At 49.1% G+C, this 23,855-nt stretch overlaps 1 pseudogene; it reads right to left on the bottom strand.

Annotated features, from left to right (window-relative positions):
• Nucleotides 1-1,275: 1,275 nt before the first annotated feature.
• On the bottom strand, nucleotides 1,276-22,516 carry LOC139275602 (NK-tumor recognition protein-like; annotated as a pseudogene).
• Between the last annotated feature and the right edge of the window lie 1,339 nt (nucleotides 22,517-23,855).

Raw genomic sequence — 23,855 nt, forward strand, 5'->3', positions numbered from 1 at the left:
TAATGTGCAAAGTTAAAGCACATGGGATTGGGGGTAGTGTGCTGATGTGGATTGAGAACTGGTTGTCAGACAGGAAGCCAAGAGTAGGAGTAAATGGGTACTTTTCAGAATGGCAGGCAGTGACTAGTGGGGTACCGCAAGGTTCTGTGCTGGGGCCCCAGCTGTTTACATTGTACATTAATGATTTAGATGAGGGGATTAAATGTAGTATCTCCAAATTTGCGGATGACACTAAGTTGGGTGGCAGTGTGAGCTGCGAGGAGGATGCTATGAGGCTGCAGAGTGACTTGGATAGGTTAGGTGAGTGGGCAAATGCGTGGCAGATGAAGTATAATGTGGATAAATGTGAGGTTATCCACTTTGGTGGTAAAAACAGAGAGACAGACTATTATCTGAATGGTGACAGATTAGGAAAAGGGAAGGTGCAACGAGACCTGGGTGTCATGGTACATCAGTCATTGCAGGGTGGCATGCAGGTACAGCAGGCGGTTAAGTAAGCAAATGACATGTTGGCCTTCATAGTGAGGGGATTTGAGTACAGGGGCAGGGAGGTGTTGCTACAGTTGTACAGGGTCTTGGTGAGGCCACACCTGGTGTATTGTGTACAGTTTTGGTCTCCTAACTTGAGGAAGGACATTCTTGCTATTGAGGGAGTGCAGCGAAGATTCACCGAACTGATTCCCGGGATGGTGGGACTGACCGATCAAGAAAGACTGGATCAACTGGGCTTGTATTCACTGGAGTTCAGAAGAGTGAGAGGGGACCTCATAGAAACGTTTAAAATTCTGACCGGTTTGGACAGGTTGGATGCAGGAAGAATGTTGGGGAAGTCCAGAACCAGGGGTCACAGTCTAAGGATAAGGGGTAAGCCATTTAGGACCGAGATGAGGAGAAACTTCTTCACCCAGAGAGTGGCGAATCTGTGGAATTCTCTACCACAGAAAGTTGTTGAGGCCAATTCACTAAATATATTCAAAAGGGAGTTCGATGAAGTCCTTACTACTCGGGGGATCAAGGGGTATGGCGTGAAAGCAGGAAGGGGGTACTGAAGTTTCATGTTCAGCCATGAACTCATTGAATGGCGGTGCAGGCTAGAAGGGCTGAATGGCCTGCTCCTGCACCTATTTTCTATGTTTCTCTGTTTCTCTGTCTGTGATCTTGTAATGTTTATAGCTCCACACTGTGGTTGTGGACGTATTGTGTACTGCAACTGCAGAGTTAATAATACACAGAACCAGGCTGTTCCGGAGGCTTCCGACAGAGCTGCCTGCCATGTTAGGAGCTGTGTGTGCTGTGCTCTGTGAATATATCACATTTCTTCTTTCACCTCTTCTCATTCTCACTTGCTGAACCTGAAGAACTGCTGGAACCCGAGGACCTTCTGGCCGACGGTTGTCTGCCACCTGCTCCTGAGCCAGGCGATGCAGAAGACTAACACCTCAGATCTCGAGTTAGCTCCTCTACTCGTTGTCTTCCCTTCAGTCTCACCGACATCAGATTTCTGTTCTACTTCTCCCTCTTCAGAGGCGGACCCAGACTGTACTTTACTGCTTTTACTCTGTTCCGTTTCAGACTCAGTCTCAGATTTCAACCTTGCTTTCTTGTGAGCTTTCTTTGTAGTTTCCCCATCTTTACTGTAAGTCCCTGAGGAGGATTTCCTTTCAGCTTTCTTCCTTTGCTGTTGTACGTGATCATTGGATGAGCTGGACTTCAGATTTGAATGTTCCTTGGTAGAACCTTTGCTGGAACGGTCACATTTTCCTTCAGTTTCTTTGTTACTGTGACTTTTTTTGGGAGATTCTGACTGAGAGTTTAACGCATCGTTTTTCTTTGATTCTGTTTTTTCCTTTTCCCTCTTGTACTCATCCGAGACACTCTCGCTGGAACAGTGTGAAGACGACACACTGTGCTCCATGCTTTCATGTTTCTTTCCAGTGTCACATTCTTTGTTTGCATGGTTGCTGGTAGAGATTGCTTGCTGATCTTTATCCTGTTTATTAGAAACAGAATTCTTCTTTCGAATGTTTCTGTACTTCTCTTCACTACTAGCTGCACACATTTCAGATTCATATGAATGACTGGATGATTTGGAGTAGGATGATTCATGGTAGGGGAATTTAGTTGGTGAACGTGACCTTGAACTAGACCGACTCCTTGACCTGGAATAGGACCGACTCCTTGACCTGGAACTAAACCCTCTGCTCCTTGAACTCTTCTGATCGCCTGCGGTTGAACTTCGATCACTTTCATGGTCAGAGTTGTAATGCCTTCTAGTATCTGAATTTCGGTGGTGTTTTTGTAAAGATAGAGACAGGTCATCCTCCCTAGAACATTTTGAATCTCTACTGCTCAATGTAGGTGTTGTTTCACTTAGTTTTGTCTGGGCTTCCTGGATCCGAACATAAGGCGGCTTCCAAGGCTTCTGGCCTGGTCTCCATCTTGAAGGTGGAGGACGCTCACTTGAAGGAACTGCAGGAACAGGTTCGACTGCAGCAGTGAGTGTTACAATTTTTTCATTTTCCTTTGCAGCTACCCGAGAAGTATCAAGTTTCTTTTGGTTTAGATTTTCAAAGTGAGTTCTGGTACTTCTCCTTCCATGCTTGGATTTGGAACTAGATCTAGATGTGGATCTACTTCTCAATGATAGAGCTTGAACTACACCTGGACCTAGACCTAGACCTGGACCGGGAGCTGGATCTAGATCTGGACCTAGTCCTAGACCGAGACCTGGATCTGGAGAAAAACCTGGATCGGGACCTGGATCTTTCTTTGGATCGAGACCTTGATTTTGATCTTGAATAGGACTGAGAAGCCATACTGGCTGAAGAAGATTGATGACTAGAAGATCCAGACCATAATTTTTTTGATGAGTGTCTTGAAGAAGCTGACAATGGAGATTTATTTTCATGCTCGGGAAGACTTTATCTTAAAGCTTGATGAGCACGCAGATTCTGGAGGTACAGAGATCTCCTTTGTTTATGTTTGTGGACTTTATGCCTTCTGGAATGCTTCGGCTTCTTAGATTTTTTTCTTAGCTTTGATTTTCCTCCTCTCCTTTTTAGGTCTCTTATAGCGGCTAGATTTCCGCCTGTTGCGATCTGAGTAATATCCATCATGTGACCAGGACCGTGACCATGGCGAAGCAGACCTGTTACTCCACTGATGTGACTCTGACTTCAATCTGTAAGCAGAGCTGTAACTTCTTGACCGACTCCTCGATCTACTGCTTGACCGAGATCTTGTTCGGGAATGTGTCCTGACTCTTGAACTAGATCTGTAATGGCCACAAGAGGTACTGCAACTGCGAGACCTGCTATTGCTATCTCTCGATGGCGAGTCTTCTTCACTCGAGGTTTCTTGATTTCTCTACCTTTGGTTCAACCGCGCTGTCCGCCGAACTTCATCAAAGAGAGAGCCCGGTTTGACTTTATTTTTGCTTTTAATTTCTATTTTCAGTCCCTGGAGTTTGTTATCAGATTCGGCAGCCTCTACTTTAACTTCCGTATTAACTACGGGGCGAGCTGTTGGTGCACTCGGCAATACTTTGAAAGGTTTCCACTTGTTACTATCTGCTAGTTCATTTTCTGCCTTGGTACCACTTTCTGTTGCACTCCTGTTGATGTCGGATGGTTGGACTGTCTCTGCTCCATTTTTCTCATTCTTATTCTGTTCAGCTTTCTCTGTTGAGGTGCCACTTTCTGATTTGATCCCAGCACCCTTTGCTCCTTTGGAACCTCCAGCTTCAGAAACAGACGTTTCTTTTTCACTGCCTTTCTGCTTTGCGGAGACGGAAATGCCCTTCTCCGGGGTGGAGCACTTAACCTTTTGGTGCTGGGGCTTGGACTTTTTGGCTGCTCCCGGTGATTTTGCTACTGCAGCTTCAGTCTTTGCCGAATCGGTCTTCTTCTGTTTTGGCAGGATTCTGCTTTTGTAGCTCCACACTGTGGATGTGGACATATTCTGTACTGCAACTGCAGAGTTAATAATACAGAACCAGGCTGTTCCGTCGGCTTCCGACAGAGCTGCCTGCCATGTTAGGAGCTGTGTGTGCTGTGCTCTGTGAATATATCACACAGGTAAACCACTCACTGCAGCTTTTATGAATAAAAACGCATCCACCAAGTCCCAATGAAACACAATTAGTGTGGAGTGGACAGAGTCCCAACTCATCTTAATAAGGCAAGCTCGGCGGTGAACCAGGAAAGCTCTTAGCCTGGTAATTAGAAACAATTAATGTTCTAAAGGACTAAATAAAGGAGGAATTCAAACAACCCACAAAACCAGAAAAATAAATGAACGTCTTGTGGACTTTTGGAATCATCAGAAGGCAAACCGAGGTAGCGAATATACAAATGTTTCAATGATTTACATGTACCCTGAGTGTTGAGGAATGCTGACAAAACGACCAGCGTTGGAGAAAGTCACGCAGGAAGTGCGAATAGGAGTGGTATAGCACAGAATTAAGGGGCGTTTCTCCGTATACTTTAGGGATAAAGTGCCTCCGAGGGGGCCAAGCTGGACCTTGAGCTGCAATGCCGGGTCAGCCCGCCTCGAGCACAGGACGCCATCTTTGTAAAGGGTTTGAAGCGCGTGCTAGAAACAGCCGCCCCGAGGATCTTTAACGCTCTGATTGACAATTAAATTCCCTGCTCATGCTCATTGAAGAGGCTGCTCACCAGTTTTCTGGCTAGTGCTGCAATTAATGAGCTCTCCTCACAGCGACCAACTGAACAAGAGTAAAGAGTTGTTCCACCGGTACGCTCGCGGCCATCTGCGACAGGTGGGCACCGGAGGGACTGGAGTGCATCGTCACCCCCGGCAACCAAATTTTAATTTGATTTTATGTTTTAAAGTTTAATTTGTTTTAATTGCCGGTGTTTTTAGTGTCCCCCTCCCCTTTTATAGGGGGCACTTGGAAAAAACTTTTGATCTTAGTGCCCAAAAAACCCCCCCAAAAAAACAAAAAAAATACCAAAAAAAACACAAAAAAAGGGCCTTGAAAATGTTTGGAGTGTCCCCCAGATCGGGGGTCACTTGACCTAATGTTTATTTGTCTCCTTTAAAAGAGTTGTTCCACCGGTACGCTCATGGCAATCCACGAGAGGTGGGCGCCGGAGGGACTGGAGTGCATCGTTACCTCCGGCAACCAAATTTTAATTTGATTTTATATGTTTTAAAGTTTAATTTGTTTTAATTGCCAGTTTTAGTGTCCCCCTCCCCTTTTATAGGGGGCACTTGTAAAATGTATGATTTTCAAAGCCCCCCAAAAAAACCACAAAAAACCCCCACAAAAATCAAAAAAAAAAAATTTTGTTTAAAAGAAAAGGGCAGTTGAAAAGTGTCTGGAGTGTCCCCCAGATCGAGGGCACTTGAACTAATGTTTATTTTTGTCTCCTAAAAGAGTTGTAGCCGAGGATTTCCAGCACAACTTAAAGCCATGTTCGGCGTTCACTGTTCACTTGCTGCTGGAGGTGGACTGAATACACTGCATTTGAAGAGGACTTTGAGACACATCGGGAAACTTTCTGTGACATTTTGTCAAGACTTCATCAACACTCGATCAATATTTCCCCACAAATTCTCTGAGGGCTTCACCTAGAGAGTGAGTGCTGTGCTACTCTACCTTATTGGAGACATTATAGGAGTCACCAGGAGGGAGGGAGTGCTTGGTGATGGGGATCTTGCTCGAGGTCCCCTTTGGTCTGGACGAGGAATGAGAGGAGCACATGGGGCCAGGCAGAGCAGCAGCAGTTGCTGCAGGAGCGAGGGACAGGAGGGCGAGGTGGTGTCCTCCCTCCCTGTGGGTACAGGACATCCCTTCTCCTCCGGACCTCCTCCAGCAGGACCTCCGATGCTGCATCGAGAACCTGCGCACCCTCTCCCTCAGTCCCTGAGCCATCCTGAAATGTCCCACTGTGTGCCAGCCAGCGCACTCCACACCTTCAGTGGGTGTGTGGAGGCTACATATACCACTCCACAAAATTGCTCCTAATCAGCGCGTGATCTAAACCTGTAGGTGCCCGTTTTAGCGCTGAAATTATAGTATTCACCATTTAGCCCTAAAATTGCAGGCTCACACCAGACTTCTACACAGGCATATCTTATTCGCACAGAACTCACGAAGCACCTGTTTTCACCTTTTCCCGACAATAACCCCTATTGTATCACTATGCAGAACGCAAGAGAACTGAAGTCGGCCAAAGCCAACATTATTTATAAAATGATCCCCAGATGTAAAGCACTCCTAATGTTTGAGGATGAATGTTGTACATATTGTTGTAGACAAGGTTAGAATGAATGTTCCCAAAACAAAGTAACTCCAGTGCCCAGTGAGGAGACTTGCCGGCTAGTATTTTGGTGGGTGCCTTTCCCAGCTGCTCAGAGGAGCAGGTTACAATGGGAAGAGAGTGGGTGCTCAGAGAGTAGGTGCCAGCAGCGTGTTTAACTGTCTTCCCGCCTGGTTTCTGCCGGGTGGGCTGGGTTGTCTCCCACTCCCACAGGCTAATCGAAGTGACACTTGGCTCAATGCCATAAAAACCACTCCAAAATGTAATTCGTAGCTGCAGTAATTGCCACAAACCTTCAGCAATTTGCAGGCTCAAAAACACACTGTCACCACTGGCCAGCACACGGTTTATTTGGGGGATAGAGACTGGAGAACATTTGCAAATATTAATGATCCTTTTCCATTAGCTTGTATTTAATGAGAGTCGCTCGATGTTAATTATTCCTCGGGGCCCTCCAGCAACACCCTTGACCATCCTACCAAGCTGCCAGCTCAGCCAGTAGTTATTTTAATAACATTAAACATGTTAAATAATCATTTTATTTAAATCACTGCACTCAAACTCAACAACTTTTATGAACAAAAACTCTAAAATCAAACATTATATACAAGTGCAAATTTGGGAATTTTACCACATCAGTCCATTTAGGCTTTGAATCAATGCACACTGATCAATAAAACAGGAGGCTGTATTGTCCCCACTGCGCTCAGCCCCTCCTCTCGTATCGCACACAGGAGGAGAGGCTGCTGACACGCACTGCTATACACATATAAATAGCAATCATCAGGGAGTGCCTGCACCCATCCAATCATACACCAGGGAGTGCCAGCACCCATCCAATCATACACCAGGGAATGCCAGCACCCATCCAATCATACACCAGGAAGTGCCAGCACCCATCCAATCATACACCAGGGAGTGCCAGCACCCATCCAATCATACACCAGGGAGTGCCTGCACCCATCCAATCATACACCAGGGAGTGCCTGCACCCATCCAATCATACACCAGGGAGTGCCTGCACCCATCCAATCATACACCAGGGAGTGCCAGCACCCATTCAATCATACACCAGGGAGTGCTTGCACCCATCTAATCATACACCAGGGAGTGCCAGCACCCATCCAATCATACACCAGGGAGTGCCTGCACCCATCCAATCATACACCAGGGAGTGCCAGGACCCATCCAATCATACACCAGCGAGTGCCTGCACCCTTCCAATCATACACCAGGGAGTGGCTGCACCCATCCAATCATACACCAGGGAGTGCCAGCACCCATCCAATCATACACCAGGGAGTGCCTGCACCCATCCAACCATACACCAATGAGTACCTGCACCCATCCAATCATACACCAAGAAGTGCCAACACCCATCCAATCATACACCATGGAGTGCCAGCACCCATCCAATAATACACCAGCGAGTGCCTGCACCCTTCCAATCATATACCAGGGAGTGCCAGCACCCATCCAATCATACACCAGGGAGTGGCTGCACCCATCCAATCATACACCAGGGAGTACCAGCATCTATCCAATCATACACTAGCGAGTGCCAGCAACCATCCAATCATACACCAGGTGTGGCAGCACCCATCCAATCATACACCAGAGAGTGCCAGCACCCATCCAATCATACACCAGCGAGAGCCAGCACCTATCCAATCATACCCCAGGGAGTGGCTGCACCCATCCAGTCATGCACCAGGGAATGCCAGCACCCATCCAATCATACACCAGGGAGTGCCAGCACCCATCCAATCATACACCAGCGAGTGGCTGCACCCATCCAATCATACACGAGGGAGTGCCAGCACCCATCCAATCATACACCAGCGAGTGCCAGCACCCATCCAATCATATACCAGCGAGTGCCAGCACCCATCCAATCATACACCAAAGAGTGCCTGCATCCATTCAATCATATACCAGTGAGCGTTGACTAGGGGAACTGTCCATGCCCTTGCCCGTGATTGCGACAGACAGAAAATTATGTGACCAGCAAGCCTGTAATTTTCTGATGTGCAGACACTTCACAGATGAGGACTGGAAAAATCTACCCTCATTTTTCAGGCAAAAAAGGAACAAGTTCAGTTGGACACTGTCAAACGTGAAACCTTTGGGGTTGAAATTGGATCTTTTACAAACAGGCGCGACAAGGTCCAATTCTGGGGGCCATTGATCTGCACCCAAGGACACCTGAGCGATGTCCTTGGTGATATTGGTCAAGCTAATTTTCAAGGTCCCTGGCCGGCTCCACACCTGAAACCGGGCATCGACAGATTTCAATTTGTTTAAAATTGAGTAAAAAGACGATCATGTTTTAAGGGCTCACTTTTGTCAATCTTTTATTATCTCAGATTTTCTATTGACTCACTCTGGTACATCTCGGAATTTCCACAGGAGTTCTGCCGCTCTCCCGCAGTAACTTAGACGGACGATTGGTGAAAAACCCAGGGGCTCGGGTGCAGTGCTGGTTATGCACCCACCCAATATTACTCACCCTTGACTTCAATGGAGATTAAAATCAGGTGGGGTGTAAAACTAGCATTGCACGGACGGACGGGTTAGGTTAAAATTGCACCCATTGCCTTTCAGAGTGACCTGCCCATCCTCCATTCCATGACAGCTATTCAAAAATAGGCCTTTGGTCTTGAAAGATCGCCTGCACAATCTAAGCGAAATTATTTCATCCCCACACTGCTTCCAGCACAATTTATATTTCCTTCATTTCTACAGATGCTGAATATTTCTGAATCATTTTACAATATTCCTTGTCTCTCTAATATTTTATTGGAGTGTTTGGGAGGTGACTGAAGGCAGCTGTATCTCTCAGTGGCCACTTGGCCCACTGCTCTGTGGCTTTAACAGCGAAAGCTCCTGTTTTGTCTTAAACAGTGTCAGCTTTGTGTCAGCTCTGGCTCAGTGGGTCAGAATTTTGTGGGTTCAAATCCCACTCCAGGGACTTGAGCACATTAAATCTAGGCTGGCACTCCAGTGCAGTGCTGAGGGAGTGCTCCACAGTCGGAGCTGCTGTCTTTCTGATGAGACGTTAAACCAAGGTGCCGTCTGGCATCTCAGGTGAACATAAAAGATCCCATGGCACTATTTCGAAGAAGAGCAGAGGAGTTATCCCCGATTTCCTGGCCAATATTTATCTCTCAATCAACATAACAAAATAAGATTATCCGATCATTATCATTATCACGTTATAGTTTGTGGGAGCTTGTTATGCGCAAATTGGTTGCCCATTTCCCACATTGCAACAGTGACTACACTCCAAAAGTATTTCATTGGCTGTAAAGTGCTTTGAGAAGTCCGGTGCTATATAAATGCAAGTCTTTCTTTTTAAACTTGCAGCAGTTGTTGAGTGTAGAATTATAATCCAGAGGTACGGGGCAGGGTGTTCTGGCTTTAACCTGTGACAGTCCCATGGACCGAGCTGTGAATTCGGTCATTGGGGCAGGGTGTTCTGGCTTTAGCCTGTGACAGTACCATGGACTGAGCTGTGAATCGGATCATTGGGGCAGGGTGTTCTGGCTTTAGCCTGTGACAGTCCCATGGACTGAGCTGTGAATCGGATCATTGGGGCAGGGTGTTCTGACTTTAGCCTGTGACAGTCCCATGGACTGAGCTGTGAATCAGGTCATTGGCACGGCAACGGATGAGCCTAATGCTGCTGCTGCTTGTGACGATGAGTCCCCAGCGCTTGTCTAAAGCTGGCTGCAGACAATCCCAGAAAATGATTACACAGCAATCGTCTGTGAGTTTACAGTTTTTATTGGGTGAGAAAGGACTGAAATTATTTTTGTACATCAGAAACAGCAGTATTTGTGTGGGATTTGTGATTTCCTTAATTAGAATGCTGACATCTTGTGAAAAATATATAAAGCTGTAAGGTGAATGGCGTGTCTTTGCAAACCTGCAGCCCACAGTTTGTGTGCTGTGTTGTGGGACTGCCAGGGCAGCACCTTAAGTACAGCGATATCTAAAATACACCCGCAGGGCTCCTCCTGACGATGGTCACTGCAGGACAGCAAAAGGATTAAACTGAGCACAGTGTTTCTGATCAGCTGAGACTGATGAACATGTGAGTAGTTGTAGCTTTCCTTTTCACTGTTGCTTCTCTCTCTAAGTTCCTGGTGCAGCATGATGACAAAAATAAACTGGATCAGTAAAATGTGGCCATGTTAACAGAATATCGCCCACGTGTAAAATGGAAGCGTTTCTGAACTTGTTTCAATGGAGCGGGAAGATGCTGCCCAAAGGCTGCATTAGGTGAGAGCTTCCCCAAAGCTCAGCAGGTTCATCCAATGAGTGGCTGAGTCCTGCAACAACAACTTGCAATTATATGGCGCCCTTAAAGTATAAAACATCCCAAGGCACTTCACAGGAAATATCCAGACAGAGGTTGACACTGAGCCACATAAAGAGATATTAGGACAGGTGACCAAAAGCTTGGTCACTGAGGTAGGTTTTAAGGAGTGACTTAAGGGAGGAGAAAGAGGTAGCGAGGTTTAGGGAGGGAATTACAGAGCTTGGGGCCTAGATGGCTGAAGGCACGACTGCCAGTGGTGGGGTGAGGGAGAGGGGGATGCACAGGAGGCCGGAATTGGAGAAGCACAGATATCTCGGGGGGTTGTAGGGCTGCAGGAGGTTACAGAGACACTGGGGGGAATTTTAACCCACATAATGGGTGGGTTGGGGTCAGGTGGGAAGTTAAAAAGTTAAACAACTGAATTCCGATCCTAACCCGCCTCCAAGCCGCCCACTTCCAGTTTTGACGGAGGCGGGATGGAGAGCAGGCAGCCAACCCGCTCCCAGGAGGCGGGACTCCCATTTAAATATTATAATGAGTCTCCGTGCCTCATGGCGATCCACCATTTTAAATTTACACTGGCTGGGTGGGACTCCCAGACTTCGAGGAACCCGCCAGCTAAAGGGAGGTGAGGATTATTGTATATGCAAGCACTCTCTTAATGACTCCACAAGGCAGGGGTATGGCACTTGAACTGTACAGGCTGTGGAATTTTATTGCAGCTCCGAGAGTGAGGACACCAAGAGGTGAGCTCCCATTTATACTTGATTACCTGCAGTGTACAGGTGACACTTAGGTCTCCAGCAGCAGCACCCTCTGGTGTACGGGTATGGTATATACAGGGTGAAGGTACATTCAGGTCTAGTGTTACAGTACATCATTGACATGCATGCATAACAACACTCCCCCCAAGCCTTTCCCACGTCCTTATTGCCATGATATGGGGAGGTGATCAATAGTGGGCTGTGGGAGGTTGTGGTGAGGGTTGTGTGGGTGCCAAGTGTGATCCTTCTACTCGTGGCTGCACTCATCAATTTACCCCACCCACTCATACAAAGACCATGTGGGTGTCACTGTTGGAAGATTCCTCAGTGGTGGAGCCAGTGCAATGGGTAAGGTACATGCATTGTAGAATGGGTAGGTGGTGGTAGGTACCAATGACATAGGTAAAAAACGGGATGAGGTCCTACGAGATGAATTTAAGGAGCTAGGAGTTAAATTAAAAAGTAGGACCTCAAAAGTAGTAATCTCGGGATTGCTGCCAGTGGCACGTGCTAGTCAGAGTAGGAATCGCAGGATAGCTCAGATGAATACGTGGCTTGAGGAGTGGTGCAGAAGGGAGGGATTCAAATTCCTGGGACATTGGAACCGGTTCTAGGGGAGGTGGGACCAGTACAAACCGGACGGTCTGTACCTGGGAAAGACCCGGAACCAATGTCCTAGGGGGAGTGTTTGCTAGTGCTGTTGGGGAGGAGTTAAACTAATATGGCAGGGGAATGGGAACCTATGCAGGGAGACAGAGGGAAATAAAATGGAGTCAGAAGCAAAATATAGAAAGGAGAATAGTAAACGTGGAGGACAGAGAAACCCAAGGCAAAAAACAAAAAGGGCCACATTACAACAAAATTCTTAAGGGGTAAAGTGTGTTAAAAAGGCAAGCCTGAAGGCTCTGTGCCTCAATGCGAGGAGTATTCGGAATAAGTTGGATGAATTAACTGCGCAGATAGCAGTTAAAGGATACAATGTGATTGGTATCACGGAGACATGGCTCCAGGGTGACGAAGGCTGGGAACTCAACATCCAAGGGTATTCAGCATTTAGGAAGGATAGACAGAAAGGAAAAGGAGGCGAGGTGGCGTTGCTGGTTAAAGATGAAATCAATACAATTGTAAGGAAGGACATTAGCCTGGATGATGTGGAATCGGTATGGGTGGAGCTGCGGATTTCCAAAGGGCAGAAAACGCTAGTGGGAGTTGTGTATAGACCACCAAGTAGTAATAGTGAGGTTGGGGACAGCATCAAACAAGAAATAAGAGATGTGTGCAATAAAGGTACAGCAGTAATCATGGGCGACTTTAATCTACACATTGATTGTGCTAACCTAACTGGTAGCAATGCGGTGGAGGAGGATTTCCTGGATGTATTAGGGATGGTTTTGTAGACCAATATGTCGAGGAACCAAGCAGGGAGCTGGCCATCCTAGACTGGGTGATGTGTAATGAGAAGGGACTAATTACCAATCTTGTTGTGCGAGGCCCCTTGGAGAAGAGTGACCATAATATGGTAGAATTCCTTATTAAGATGGAGAGTGACAAAGTTAATTCGGAAACTCGGGTCCTGAACTTAAGGAAAGGTAACTTCGACGGTATGAGGCGTGAATTGGCTAGAATAGACTGGCAAACGATACTCAAAGGGTTGACGGTGGATAGGCAATGGCAAACATTTAATGATCACATGGATGAACATCAGCAAATGTACATCCCTGTCTGGAGTAAAAATAAAACTGGGAAGGTGGCTCAACCATGGCTAACAATTAAGGGTCGTGTTAAAGCCAAGGAAGAGGCATATAAATTGGCTAGAAAAAGCAACAAACCTGAGGACTGGGAGAAATTTAGAATTCAACAGAGGAGGCTTAAGGGTTTAATTAAGAGGAAGCTTGCAGGGAATATAAAAACTGACTGCAAAAGCTTCTATAAATATGTGAAGAGAAAAAGATTAGTATAGACAAATGTAGGTCCCTTGCAGTCGGATTCAGGTGAATATATAATGGAGAACAAAGAAATGGCAGAGCACTTGAACCAATTCTTCGGTTCTGTCTTCACGAAGGAAGATACAAATAACCTTCCAAAGGTACTAGGGGACAGTGGGTCGAGTGAGAAGGAGGAACTGAAGGATATCCTTATTAGGTGGGAAATTGTGTTATGGAAATTGATGGGATTGAAGGCCGATAAATCCCCAGGGTCTGAATGTTCATGATGTTTGAGAAGTCCAGAACTAGGGGACATAGTTTTAGGATAAGGGGTAGACCATTTAGGACCGAGATGAGGAGAAACTGCTTCACTCAGAGAGTAGTTAACCTGTGGAATTCCCTGCCGCAGAGAGTTGTTGATGCCAGTTCACTGGATATATTCAAGAGGGGATATGGCTCTTGCGGTTAAGGGGATCAAGGGGTATGTAGAGAAAGCAGGAAAGGGATACTGAAGGAATGATCAGCCATGATCTTATTGAATGGTGGTGCAGGCTCAAAGGGCTGAATGGCCTACTCCTGCACCTATTTTCTATGTTTCTATGTTTGTGGTGGGCAAGGCCACAGGGCTGTGTGGGCTCCTTGTTCTCCATTGGTGGTGGAAGTCTGGTCATTCTAGGTTCTGCCGGGAAAGCTGGAGGGTACTGGCCTCTTGCCTCCGGTGCTGGCCCTGGTGGCCAGGCGGTGTAGGGCCGATCTGGGGCAGGTTGCCAGTGGTGGTGGCTGTGCTGCCCATTGACCGCTGTTCCTGCAGTGGGTCTGCTCCCACCGGGTGTGTGTGAGCCCTTCCTGGGGTATCATATTGGTCCCAAAAGCACAGGCTACATGGTCAGGTAGCCCGCTGGACATGGGATTCTCCCATGGGGGGTTTCCTCTGGCATTGGCATTATACCTGTAGAACCCGGTGTAATTTATCATTCTACCTTTAGCATGCATGACACATTGGCTCCGATCGTAACTAGTCGACTCAACATTGTCATCTCTCGTCACATTTTCACATTTTGCACTTACAACACTTTATTGGGTATCGGTGTCTCTATACAGGGTCACATTTATTACATTAGCATTTCTGGCATCACTATTCAACGATACAAACTTGGTACTTACATCACTTTTAGAAGCATTCATTGCATTTTTCCTAATAGTTTTTCCGGCATCACCATTTAACAGCACATTTGTATACCTACATTCATTTACTGCACTTTTAACTTTAATATCACTGGCATCGCTGTGCCTAGAATTGAACTGTCCCTTTAATTGTCTTGGGTTGCTGGTCTCCTTAAAGAGGGCCTTGCAATCTTTACCCCAATCCGGTTCGCCACTCAGTACCATGTGTTGCTCCTTCAAAGCTGCCCCTTGTGGTCTGGTCACGGCCATCTTGATTCCGGATTATTCGCTTCGTGGTACGGGCACCATCTTCTCGCTCTCAGCGAGGTAGGCTGCGGTGATCCTTTTCTCCTCAGGTTCTGCCACAGATGCCGGGAATCTACCTTCTACGCCTCAGAGTCCTGTCATGGCCCGGAAGGTAAAATCTGGTTGTTCGGGTTGGATCATCTCGTCGCAGTGTTGTGCAGGCTGTGTCGTCGCCACGCAGTCGAGCTGGACGGTAGAATTTCTAGGTGCTGCGATGGATCCAAGTTTGGGGCCACTTAGGATGTCGATCGCTGGGGCCTGGAGGCCGTCGTCGCTCCGACTGATTTGGACTTGCTTCATCCAACTTCTTCCCAGCAGCGTAGGACCATCACCGACAACGATTCACAAGGGGAGCTTGTACATCGCGTCGCCATGGGACACCTGGACATCTACGCTGCCAACGACTGGGATGGTGCCTTTTGTGTAGGTGAGCAGCTTTGCCTGGACTGGGGACAGGTTTGGTCATTCGGAGGGACTGTCCCAGAGTTTCTCAAAGGCCGTCTGATTCATCAATGACTGGCTCGCCCCTGTGTCGATCTCCATCGAGACTGGAACCCCGTTAATTTCCACTTCCATTTTCCTCAGGGAACTCTCAGTGGAGCAGGTATATATTTCGTACTCCTCTTCCAGGGGCTGAGCAGCTTCATCTTCATCAGTGTCGGAGCCCAGGTGATCGGCCAACTCTTCAGCGACTCGGTGAGTAAAACTTTTTCTACACATTCGCTGAAGATGACCTTTCGCGTTGCAGCCTTTGCAGGTGTACTCTTTGTATCGGCACTGGTGGGCCCTGCAGCTTCCTCCACAGCGTCAACACGGGGCTCACCGGTTGGCCCCATGTGGCGGACTCAGAGTTATGGGACTCGGAGCAGCATTCTTGCCTCTGAACGTCGCCATTCTGTTCACTGCGCTCGTCGGGTTAGAGTCCTGGGTGTGGGTCATCATTTTTTGGAGTCGCAGGCCGAAATCATGAAGGCCTGGCTCACTTTGATTGCCTTCTGCAGGGTGACCGCAGAGAGCAGTTTATGGAGGAGGCCTCGTGGCCAATTCCAATAACGAAGAGGTGGTCGCCAAAATCACACGGTGCTGACAACCTTCTTAGATCTGCTACATACTTAGCAATTTTTTGGCCTTCGGGCCACTGGTGAGTGTAAAACCGGTGCCTGGTTATGAGGATGCTCTCTTTGGGTTTAAATTGCTCTTGTATTAAAGTTACGAGCTCCCCATAGCTGTTGGTTGTCGTCTTCGCTGGGGCTAATAGGTCCCTGACAATGCCATGGATAGTGGGACCACAACTGCTGAGCAGGATGGCTCTGCGCTTGTTCACCAGCGAGACTGGTGAGTCCCCAGCCAGGTCGCTCGCGATGAAAAAGTGTTCTAACCTTTCCACAAAGGCATTCCAATCTTCCCCATCAGCGAATTGTTGGAAGTTGCTTAGGTTAGACATGGTGTGCATGGTCATTCGTAACCTCGTCGCCAGTTATTGTGTATGCAAGCACCCTCTTAATGACTCCACAAGGCAGGGGTATGGCACTTGAACTGTACAGACTGTAGTCTATTATTGCAGCTCCTAGAGTGAGGACACCAAGAGGTGAGCTCCCTTTTATACTGGGTTACCTGCAGTGTACAGGTGACCCATAGGTCTCCAGCAGCAGCACCCTCTGGTGTACAGGTATGGTATATACCGGGTGAAGGTACATTCAGGTCTAGTGTTACAGTACATCATTGACATGCATACATAACAAGGACTGTGAATCCAGGAGGGAAGGGTCTTTCCACTGAGCTGCTGGAGCCAGCGATCCTGCCTCACCATCCCCCATGGTAAGACCCCCCTCAACCTTCCAATTTCCCCCCGACATTCCCCCCAAAGCCTTTGACACTCCTCCCCACGAGGCGGACGATTTCCCCGTGACCACCACCAGCACCTCCCCTCCCCCCTGCGGCCCTTAACACCCTCCCCCTGTGACCTTCGATCATCAGCCCCCTTCGCACCCCACAGCACCCCCCCCTCCCCCCTGTCTCCGGCCCTGATCCCCCTCCGGCCCCGATCCCTTTCCGTACCTGCCCTCACCTCCGGCCACAATTCTCCCCCATCCCACCCCCCCCGCACCCTTCAAGACCTCTGACACCCTCCCCCTGTCACCTTCGATTGTTGGCCCCCAGCCTCCGAACTCCCCCTCCGGCCCTCTCCGCCTCCGGCCCCAATCCGCCTACGGAGCTGAAGCAGCAAAGAAGAGGACAAGCTGTTTGCAAAGGGAAGCAGAAGAGAGGCTGGAGGGATCCCAGCAGGGAGCCTTACCCACCTAAGGTCTTCCGAGAGCCAGGAGCAGTATATTAGAAGGCTCTGCTTCACTAAGGTGATGGTCACAGAACTCTGCCACCTCCTGGAATCAGAGCAGGGTGACATCGGCTCTCCCAGTGACCCTCAATTATTTTGCCAGTGGATCCTTCCAGTCCAGAGCAGGAGTCATAGATAACATCTCACAGTTCGTCGTTCATTACTGCATCCCAGAGGTCACAGAGCCTCTGTACTCCAGGAGAAGGGACTTCATTGTCTTCTCTCTGAACAGAGAGAAGCAGGAGGAGCACGTATGTGGCTGTGCCAGGATATCGGGCTTCCCCATGGTGTGGGGTCCCTTCGACTGCAGATACGTTGCTTTGCGGGCGCCGCATATCAATCTTGAGATGTTCCGTAAACGCAAAGGTTATAACTCACTAAATGTGCAGCTATGTTAAGTCTCACCATTCACTGCAACTCACTAACCCACTTCCAAAGGTGCACACAGATCTGTCCAAGAAGACAAAGTGTTGAAAATAAAGATTTCAATGTTTGACAACACATTAGCAGAAACTTTATTTCAGCATTGGCAATAACACCCTGGTGCCTACCTTTGTGTGCTGTTAGATGATATGATCGGACAAGGATGAGGGTGAGTGAGAGGGGTGGCTAGTGAGATGGTGATGTCATAATGTAGATAGAGAGAGGAGGATGGGTGGAGGTGCAAGGTCAGTTGGTGTGAGTAAGGATGTGCAGGGGTAGGGTAGGGAAGGCAGAGTGATGGGGATGTGATGAGTGGCACAGTAGGGTGAGATTGAGTGTGGATTTGCAGTAACGTTTCGTGATCCACTGAGATCATTGAAAGGTTTGTGCCACGGCAGCCAGCTCCTCCTGACGACATCCCTGTTTGTGTCCTCCTGTAAAATGTGCAACCAGGCTGCGTTGGTGACCTAGGGATGTCTCTTCCGCCCTTTGGAAGGGAAGAGAACCTCCCTGTGTGCTCTGACTCCCTCCATAAGCATTTGGAGGGAGTGATGGGAGAGCCTGGGTGCAGCCGTGCCCCTCTGTGCAGTGTTTGTCAGTGTTTGCAGCACCTCAATGCTGTAGAACACTGACAGCACAACTGTAAAATGTATGCGAACATGGTCCCTTTAAGGAAATCGGCTGATGACACATCATCAGATGACAGCATCAGACCCGCTTCCTTTTAATTGGCCGGGATCCTCAGAGGGTGGGCTTAACAAGCCCAGTCATGGTAAAATCATGTCGGAGGCCCGGATCAACACAGCTGCGGCGTTGGGACTCACCAAGGACGCCGCATGCCCCGGAGCCATCGAGGTCGGTAAGATCCAGTCCTGATTGTGGCTTCATTATATTCTGCAGTATGACAGAGTATTGAAAGGAAGAAAGAACTTGCATTTCTACAGCGCATTTCACAACCTCAGGACATCCTAAAGTTCTTTACAGCCCATGACGTACACTTGAAATTTAGTCATTGTGGTAATGTAGGAAACGGGGGAAGACAATTTGCGCAGAGCAAGCTCCCACAAACTGCAATGTGATAATTGACCAGATAATCTGTTTTAGGGTTGAGTGATAAATATTGGCCAGGATACTGGGAGAATTCCTGTGGCCCTCTTCAAAATAGTGGCATGGGATCTTTTACGTCCACTTGAGATGGGGACTCAGTTAAATGTCTCATCTGAAAAATGGACCTCGGACAGTGCTGTTCTCTCGCACCCAATGGAAATTCAAATGTCTCAATAATGATGAACTGTGCACCACATTATCTGGGAACGCTGTTAAGTCGGTTCCATTTAGAAGCAGGAAATGCTATTTTGTGGTAAAGTGAAACATCTGCTTTACATGTATTTGTGCCAGTATACCAGAATTCCATCTATACTGTGAGGGGGAAATGTTAGATTCATACAAATAAAATCATAGAAACATTTACGACACAGAGGAGGTTGAAAAAGAGCAATTTAACCTAATCCTACCTTCCAGCATGAGGTCCGTAGCCCGATAGGTTACGGCTCTTTAAGAGCACAGCCAAGACCGGGGGACAGTGCTGTGAGGCGGAGTCAGGTTGGTGGAGGACCTTTTTCTTATGGATATTTAGTGTAAGGCCCATGCTTTCATACGCCTCGGTGAAGATGTTGACGATGGCTTGGAGTGCAGCCTCTGACTGTGCACAGACGCAAGCGTTGTCCGTGTACTGTAGTTCAATGACAGAGGATGGGGCGATCTTGGATCTAGCCTGGAGGTGACGAAGGTTGAACCGGTTCCCATTGGTTCTGTAGTTCAGTTCCACTCCAGTGGGGAGCTTGAGGAAGAGAGTGTTTGTCAACCTGGACCTCAAATCTGGGACCAAGCTTCTGGTCTACAGGGCAGTAGTGCTACCCGCCCTTCTGTATGCCTCAGAGATGTGGACCATATACAATAGACACCTCAAAGCGATGGCGAAGTATCACCAACGCTGCCCCTGCAAGATCCTGCAAATCCACTGAGAGGATCTCGACCAGGCCAACATCTCCAGCATCGAAGCACTGATCACACTCGACCAGCTCCATTGGGCGGGTCACATCGTCCGCATGCTCAACACGAGACTCCCAAAGCAAGCGCTCTACTCGGAACTCCTACACGGCAAACGAGCCAAAGGTGGGCAGCGGAAACACTTTAAGGACACCCTCACATCCTCCTTGATAAAATGCTACATCCCCACCGGCACCTGGGAATCCTTGGTCCAAGACCGCCCTAATTGGAGGAAGTGCATCCGGGAGGGCACTGAGCACCTCGAGTCTCGTTGCTGAGAGCATGCAGAAACCAAACGCAGGCAGCGGAAGGAGCATGCGGCAATGTAGACTACACACCCACCCTTTCCTTCAACCACTGTCTGTCCCACCTGTGACAGAGACTGTAATTCCCGTATTGGACTGTATAGCCACCTGAGAACTCACTTTTAGAGTGGAAGCAAATCTTCCTCGATTTCGAGGGACTGCCGATGATGATGATGATGCACATCCAAGTACTTTTTAAATGTGATGAGGGTTTCTGCCTCGATCATCCTTTCAGGTAGTGAGTTCCAGACCCCCACCACCCTCTGGGTGAATTTTCCTCATCTCCCCTCTAATCCTTCTACCAATTAGTTTAAATCTATGCCCCCTGGTTATTGACCTCTCTGCTAAGGGAAACAGGTCTTTCCTACACACTCTATCTCGGCCGCTCATAATTTTATGCACATCAATTAAATCTCTCCTCAGCCTCCTCGCTTGTTACTTAACACGTTTTAAAATATACAGGCTGCTTCACCTTGGAAACAAAATGCAAATAAAAAGTTTTTATTGGTCTGTAATGTATTTTTGGGAGATAGTGTCCCAGCCTCAGTTATCAGAAAGGTTGCCCTGCCCACACTGGGAGCTTCTTCCGACTGTAACTCCCCCTGCCCACACTGGGAGCTTCTTCCAGCTGTGACTCCCCCTGCCCACACTGGGAGTTTCTTCCAGCTGTGACTCCCCCTGCCCACACTGGGAGCTTCTTCCAGCTGTGACTACCCCTGCCCACACTGGGAGTTTCTTCCAGCTGTGACTCCCCCTGCCCACACTGGGAGTTTCTTCCAGCTGTGACTCCCCCTGCCAGACACTGGGAGTTTCTTCCAGCTGTGACTCCCTCTGCCCACACTGGGAGTTTCTTCCAGCTGTGACTCCCCCTGTCCACACTGGGAGTTTCTTCCAGCTGTGACTCCCCCTGCCCACACTGGGAGTTTCTTGCAGCTGTGACCCCCCCCTGCCCACACTGGGAGTTTCTTCCGACTGTAACTCCCCCTGCCCACACTGGGAGTTTCTTCCAGCTGTGATTCCCCCTGCCCACACTGTGCACCTCCTCCGGCTGTGACTCCCCCTGCCCACACTGGGAAGCCCCTCCGGCTGTGATTCCCCCTGCCCACACTGTGCACCTCCTCCAGCTGTGACTCCCCCTGCCCACACTGGGAAGCCCCTCCGGCTGTGACCCCCCCTGCCCACACTGTGCACCTCCTCCGGCTGTGATTCCCCTGCCCACACTGGGAAGCCCCTCCGGCTGTGACTCCCCCTGCCCACACTGGGCACCTCCTCCGGCTGTGATTCCCCTGCCCACACTGGGAAGCCCCTCCGGCTGTGACTCCCCCTGCCCACACTGGGCACCTCCTCCGGCTGTGACTCCCCCTGCCCACACTGGGCACTTCCTCCGGCTGTGACTCCCCCTGCCCACACTGGGCACCTCCTCCGGCTGTGACTCCCCCTGCCCACACTGGGAAGCCCCTCCGGCTGTGACTCCCCCTGCCCACACTGGGCACCTCCTCCGGCTGTGACTCCCCCTGCCCACACTGGGCACCTCCTCCGGCTGTGACTCCCCCTACCCACACTGGGCACTTCCTCCGGCTGTGACTCCCCCTGCCCACACTGGGAAGCCCCTCCGGCTGTGACTCCCCCTGCCCACACTGGGAAGCCCCTCCGGCTGTGACTCCCCCTGCCCACACTGTGCACCTCCTCCGGCTGTGACTCCCCCTGCCCACACTGGGAAGCCCCTCCGGCTGTGACTCCCCCTGCCCACACTGGGAGCTTCTTCCGGCTGTGACTCTCCCTGCCCACACTGGGAAACCACTCCGGCTGTGACTCCCCCTGCCCACAATGGGCACCTCCTCCGCTGTGAATTGGCCCTGCCCACACTGGGAAGCCCCTCCGGCTGTGAGCCCCCCTGCCTTCACTGGGAAGCCCCTCCAGCTGTGACTTCCCCTGCCCACACTGGGAACCCCCTCCGGCTGTGACTCCCCCTGCCCACACTGGGAAGCCCCTCCGGCTGTGACTTACCCTGCCCACACAGGGAGCCTCCTCTGGCTGTGACTCCCCCTGCCCACACTGGGAAGCCCCTCCGGCTGTGACTCGATAGGAAGTGTTTTACAGCACAGGAAGGAGAATTGAGGTTGGCTAATTGCACACTGCTCACGGAGCAGTTTAACTGTGACTATGGAGTAGTCCATTGCTGAGACCCAGACACACATTTCCAGCCGCCATGTTGGGAAAGGAGAAACGAACATTAGATGGTGCCCATGCCTGAAACAGGTGATATTCCCCTTACGTATGTAAACAAAGGCCCGAATTCCTGTTTGATGGCCCCACTTCGAGATTGCTTTGCCCTGAGGCAGACGGTGCTGGCGCCCACTGCACTCAATAAAACCACACCATGGACCTACTTCTAACAATAAGACATGTTTTTGAAATTTACTGACCCCTCTTGGGTGCCAGGCTGCTGGCCCGGCCAAAACCCTCCCTGGTGGCCCAGTGAACCTCTGAGAAAGATGCAGAGTTCACAGCGGCCCTGCCCTTTAACTGAAGGGGAGGGATGTTGTTACACGTCAGCTCGACATAGCGCGTCCACTTCGCGCTGACATCATCAGCGCGTGCTGTCATCATCAGCAACGCGCTGACATCATCCATGACGTGCTGACATCATCGGCGACGCGCTGATGACTGGTCGGGGCGGCGGACCCGCTGCAAGGGAACTTCCGCCCCTCAGCCGCCACAACATCCGCCCCAACCGAAAAAACACTTCAAAGTGCCGAATATCAACGGCATCTCCGCCGCAACCCACGCAAAACATTATAAAACGGAGGGTGCACCCCGTTTCGGCCCCAGGAATAAATGGGTCAATTTCGGGTCGGCAGTCTGTAACTAGTGGGGTGCCGCAAGGATTGGTGCTTGAGCCTCAGCTATTCACAATCTATGTCAATGATTTGGATGCGAGGACCAAACGTAATAGATCCAAGATTGCTGATGATACAAAGCTAAGTGGGAATATAAGTTGTGAAGAGAATGCAAAGAGGCTTCAAGGAGATATAGACAGGCTAAGTGAATGGGCAAGAACATGGCAAATGGAATATAACATGGAGAAATGTGAACTTATCCACTTTGGGACTCTGGGGGACTGCCTGAGAAGAAGAGGTAGAAAAAATAGAAAAGCAGAGTATTTTTTTAAAGTTGCGAGATTGGTATTCAGAGGCACCTGGGTGTCCTTGTACATGAATCACTGAAAGTTAACATGCAGGTACAGCAACGAAGTAAGAAAGCAAATGGTATGTTGGCCTTTATTACAAGAGGATTTGAGTATAAGAGTAAAGACGTCTTCCTGCAATTATATAGGGCCCTGGTGAGACCTCACCTGGAGTATTGTGTATAGTTTTGATCTCGTTACCTAAGGAAGGATATACTTGCCATAGAGGGATTGCAACGAAGGTTCGCCAGACTGATTCCTGGGATGGGAAGATTGTCCTACAAGGAGAGATTGAGCCAACTATAGGCCTATATTCTCTAGAGGAAAGAAGAATGAGAGGTGATCGCATTGGAACATACAGCATTCTTACAGGGCTTGACAGGGTAGATGCAGGGAGGATGTTCCCCCCTGGCTGGGGAGTCGAGAACCAGGGGTCACAGTCTCAGAATAAGGGGTCGGCCATTTAGGACTGACATGAGGAGAAATTTCTTCACTCAGAGAGTGGTGAATCTTTGGAATTCTCTACCCCAGAGGGCTGTGGAAGCTCAGTTGTTGAGTATATTCAAGGCAGAGATCGATAGATTTTTTGGATATTAAGGGAATCAAGGGTTATGGGGTTAGTGCAGGAAAGTGGAGTTAAGCTAGAAGATCAGCTATTGAATGGCGGAGCAGGCTCGAGGGGTCGAATGGCCTACTCCTGCTCCTATTTCTTATGTTCTTATGTTCTCCCTGGTCTTCTATCTCCTGACCCAGGGCTTCCGATGCCCCTGTTAAGAACTGAAGAGA

This window comes from Pristiophorus japonicus, chromosome 11 (genome assembly GCF_044704955.1).
Source record: "Pristiophorus japonicus isolate sPriJap1 chromosome 11, sPriJap1.hap1, whole genome shotgun sequence".
NCBI classification, from domain to species: Eukaryota; Metazoa; Chordata; class Chondrichthyes; family Pristiophoridae; genus Pristiophorus; species Pristiophorus japonicus.